The following is a 5,070-nucleotide window of genomic DNA, read 5'->3' on the forward strand; positions in this document are numbered from 1 at the left end:
CCTGTGAAATCACCCATGGCAGAGGAATGTCTTCTGCATTAAGGACAAAGCACCTAGAGGTGACGGTGACAATGGAGCACCTCTAGAAAGGGGAGAGAGAGGAGGAGGAGCCCTGTGGTGTCAGGGAGTAGGGGAGAGGTTTGCAGGAAATGAGGGAGGAGCAAAAAGGAGGGAAGATGGGAAATATGGGAGCAAAGTCCCAGCCTGGAAACCTGGGCCTGGGGTCCCATGCTCAGCCCTGGCTCCCTGGCTGTGAGGGGTGGAGCCCTTCTGGGCCTCAGCCACTCACTGGTTAGGAGGAGGTGACATGAGAGGACTTGCTTGGCCCCACTAATTCTGTGTGTCTGGCCATACTTAAGAGCTTTGTGTCCCTAAATCTATCACGTACTTCCATGCCTCCGTGCCTTTGTCTATGGTGTTCCTATCCTTCCTTGTCTGCCTGGCAGAAACTTATTTATCTACCGAGCCCTGTCCTTGTCTGAAAGTTACCTCCCTTTGGCATTCCTAGACCCTCTCAGGCATAATCGATGGCTCCTTGTCACTCGACCGCAGTTGTGTTATATGTAGTAGGTGAAGAGCAAGGGACTTAAAGTCAAACAGACTGGGTCTAATCTCTGGCTCTGCAGTTCTTAGACATGCTGCCTTGAACAAGGATAGCCTTTCTGAGCCTCAGTGTTCCTATCTCCAAAATGGCAATGGGACCATTTCATTCTAGTGATGGCACCACCTCACAGTGCTGTGATGTTGCCAGGGGATAATGCTTGTCAGCCCCTCGGCCCTGTCCCTGGAACCTGGTGTGCACACAAAAATGATGTCTATTCTTATACACCTGTAAGATAGCACATGGTCTTCGGATCACCGGAGTCACTTCTGTCCATATGCCCCACTGGGCAGGGCTGTGTCTCATTTATTTGTGTGTAAACCAGTGCTGGGACCTCAGCAGTTCAGGGTGAATCCCTATTAGATGTGATGATTTTGGTGGGAAAAAAGGATGGAAGTGGAGGGACAGGGAAGGACTGATGAGAGAAGGAGAAACCCACTGGGCAAGGTGTGGAGGTTGGAGCTGCCAAGAGGAGCTTCCAGGACAGTGATAATTAGCTTGGGAGGGACAGAAGGGCCTGGCTAAGGCCGGCTGCTGCTGGGAGAGCTGGCATCTGGTTGGGGACTTACTTCTTAGGACAGGAGCCCTCTGGACTTCCTCCAGGACACAGGAACTCCCCCCTGGACATCTCTGAGGATGGATAGAGATTGGGGGGTGAGGACTGTGTGAGAATCGAGCCTTGGCTTTCTCTAAGGGAAAACAAAGAAAAACTTGACGTTCACCCCAGGCAGCTCCAGCTATGAGATGCTGTCTCCTCTCCTTGAGATGGGGATGGGGCAGGGATGGGGGCAGCACTATATTAGCTTCTGCCCTTATGCTGCCTCTTATAAACTGAAGCACAGAGAAGAGCAGCAACTTGGTTAAGGTCACACAGCAAGTGGACCTACTTGTAAAACGCATTCTCATTTTGCAATCACAGAATTGCAGGAGGTAGGGAGGACAGGGCTTATTCTTCTTCATTTTCTAGATGAGAAAATGGACACTCAGAGAAGGGAAACACAAGCCTAGGTCAAAGAATGAGTTAGCAATGGGGTTCAAGATCCAGACTCTGGCCTCCCCTTCTGGAGTAGGGGGCTGTCCCTTGGCTTGGGGTGGGGCTTTGTTCCAACGCAGCTTGTGTTCAAGTTTCGGAGCCCAGAGCTTGGTGATGGGATATGATACAGGCTTTACTCTTGGGGCTCGGGCAGGACACCTCAGCTCGAAAGTGACGGGCTTGGCAAAGTCCCAGGCTTTCAGGCTTCTCTGGAAACAGAGATGCAAGGGGCTGCCAGGCTTGTTGGCAGCATGGCTGCCACACTGGGATTAGGGAGAAGATGGGATTTAGGAAGCAGTGTTGGGCAATGCTCCAGCATCCTCGGCCTGCTCCTGGCAGTGGCCACCTGGATACCAGCTGCTCCGGGCCTGTCCTGCCACCACACAGGGCTCACTCTGGTAGCTGACTCCAAGCCTGGATGCTGCCTAGAGAAGCTATCTCTTCCTTACCCTCAGCCACATTACAGGTGGGAGCCAATCTACCCAGCTGCTCTGCGCACCAGGCAACTCAGGACCTCCGAGTCTCCAGCCTGTCTCCGTCTGTCTCACTCCCTGTTCTAGCTGCCTATCTGCTCTGCCAGGTCTGGATGCAGAGGCCAGGTGACAGTGGTCAACTCCCCTTTCAGGGGGTCCTGGGCCTCTGAAACAAAGGTGGGAGGGATGGGAGTGTGTGGAAAGACTCACATTTACTCAGGGTCTCTGTGCCTAGACATAATTAATCCTGATAAAAATGATACGAAGTAACTATCATTGTTCTCATTATACAGACAAGGAAACTGAGACTCAGAGACAACAATTCACGTTGGCAAAGTCATAGAGCTTCTAGGTGGTGGAACCAGGACTCAAATGTACATTACTTTTTTTATTCCCTGCCCCTCACCAGAGATCTCTCAGTGGTGGGAGGTACAGTTGCAGCGACGAACGACCCCCACCCAATGTGATGCATGCGATGGCAGAAGTGAGAGGAAGGTGCCCTGGGAGCTCAGGGGGAGGGGCCGAAAATTCAAATGGGTGACACCAGGAAAGAGAGTCATTGGGAGCCGGGTAACAAAGACATATAAAGAAGCCAGATGCAAAAGATTAGATAATGCATGACTCTGAAATGTGAAGTTCAAGAGCGGGCAAAATGAATCCATGGTGATAGAAATCAGAAAACCAGTTCCCCTGGGAGGCGGGTTTAACCGCAAAGGAATATGAAGGACCTGTCTCGGGTGATGGGTTGTCATATATCTAGACTGGGGTGTTGGTGGAATGGATGTATACGCTGACCCAAACTCATCCGAGTGGATGCTTAAAATGAGGACGTTTCACTGTGTGTCAATTATACCTCAAATAGCACAACAAAAACGTAATAACATCAGAGTCGTGAGAAATTTCGAACACGTCGGTGTTAAAAATCACACAAAAATAGGTGTACATCATGCTTAAATTATCACGAACTTACTCCATACAGTCACCAATTTTGTTCTTGTAATCAGGATTTTCATGTAATGTGTTCTCCTGACAGTGATGATTTAAGCAGACCTGTGCAAAGTACGTGAGCCACAAATGTGAGTCTCATATATAATTTTCTAACAGCCATATTTTAAAAGTAAAAATAAACAGGCGAAATTAATTTTAATAATATATTTTACTCAATTTAAGATGTCCAAAAGGTTATTTCAACAAGTAATCAATATTAAAAGTTATTAATGACATAGTTCACAATCCTTTTTTCACACTAGGTCTCCGGTATTTAGTGTCCATTTTACACGTACAGTACATCTCAATTCAAACTGGCCGCGTTTCAAGTGCTCAGCTACCATAGGTAGACAGTGGCTACTCTGTTGAAGAGCTCAGCTAAAGAATTAAAAACTAAAATGCGATTTTATTCGAAGTGTAAAAAATTTGAATATATTTTCATTTAACGTCTAAGTTCAAAGTGCTAGTAAAAATTTGAAAATTGAATTTTTTCATGTTTTCAAAAAAAATCCAAAATGATTATTAAAACTAAAATGTGTAATTCACATTAAAATAAAAGAAAATCAAAAAATAAATTAAAATTATTTAAATAAAGTTCAAATTTTATTTTAATTTTTTTGAAAAGCTATTTAAGTATCATTACATATTTTTATAAAAAATAAAACTGTTCACACTTCAGCATTAAATGTCCAATATATTTGTTAATATAATGGATCAGTCTCCTGCTTTTTATATCTAGACTTATATACATACCATATGATTAAAAAGAATTGTTTAATGTATGTAGCAAAATGTTCCTTAGCCCCCTGCATCAACTGTAGCAAATGCTATAAATAATAACTCGGTGGGTGTGGCTCCATAGTGTAGTAGTTAGCACGTCTGCTTTACAAGCAGAAGGTCCTGGGTTCGTGTCCCAGTGGAGCCATGGTGCATGCCACCCTGAACAAGCCTGATGTCTGATCTTGGAAGTTAAGCAGCGTTGCTTAGTACTTGGATGGGAGACCACCTAGGAAGACCAGGCATAAAAAAAAAAAATTGCCAACCATCAGTCTGCTCTTGCCTTGGTCTGAGTGGTTCTCCTCCTTGGGACCCCTTGAGCTGACACCTCACGTGCAATGGTGATTTGGTGAAGACTTCTGCTCTAGTTGCAAGCCCCTTCAAAGAGGAAATGTAGGAGGCTAGGAAGGTGGTCCCCAAAAGCAGGTCTTCCTAGTTCAGTTCTGAGGGCTTCAGTTGTTTTCTGCAGTGAGTTTGCCATCCTCGTAGCATTTAGGATAATATTCTCTTGTCAGTGAGGCCAAAGCAAGCATAGTTGGGGCAGACCAAGAGAATGGTCCCCTTCCTTTCTTCATTTCTGCCAGGCCCTCTCCATTCTTTATAAGAACAGTCATCAGGGAATTTCCCACAATCCTCCAATCTCATCACACGGAGCAGAGCTGGCACTAAGTTCTCCTGGCCCCAGTGTCCTGGTAATGGCCAAGGGATCGTGGTGAACTGGTTGTCTTGTCTGCCTGGGGGTGCCTGGCCCAGCTCCAGAGGATGTGACAGTGTGGCCAGAGATGTGGGGTGAGTAGATAAAGGGCATAGACTTGGGGTGGAGCCCGCTCACTCTTATTGTGGCACTGGTTACAACAGCATTCTGTTTGATTCTGCACCTGTCTCCTTTATTAGATGCATCATTCTTGGTCAAGCCCCTCAGGGCCTATGTAGTGCCCAGCATATAGTGGATCCACAACGAGTAGATACAGTCAGTCATCTTGGCACATGTTCTATGCCAGGCACAGGTAGGGGTTATAAAGATGAACCCAAAGGGTCATGCCCTCAAGTAGCACATTGCCCCAGTGAGAGAGACAGAGAGGCTGGCACCTCGAGCTAGTGTAGACCGAAGCCTCAAGGAGGTGTTCACTCTGAGAGCAGGACACCATAATTCAGCTTGAAGGGATAGAAAATCTTCAGCAAAGAGGTGACAAATTGAA

The 5,070-nt window shown here is 46.6% G+C and overlaps 1 non-coding gene across 1 annotated transcript; it reads left to right on the top strand.

Annotated features, from left to right (window-relative positions):
- Positions 1-3,946: 3,946 nt before the first annotated feature.
- Positions 3,947-4,019, top strand: TRNAV-UAC. Its single transcript has one exon. It is a non-coding gene; the product is annotated as a tRNA-Val (tRNA).
- Positions 4,020-5,070: the final 1,051 nt, after the last annotated feature.

This window comes from Pteropus alecto, unplaced genomic scaffold (assembly GCF_000325575.1).
Source record: "Pteropus alecto unplaced genomic scaffold, ASM32557v1 scaffold98, whole genome shotgun sequence".
NCBI lineage: Eukaryota > Metazoa > Chordata > Mammalia > Chiroptera > Pteropodidae > Pteropus > Pteropus alecto.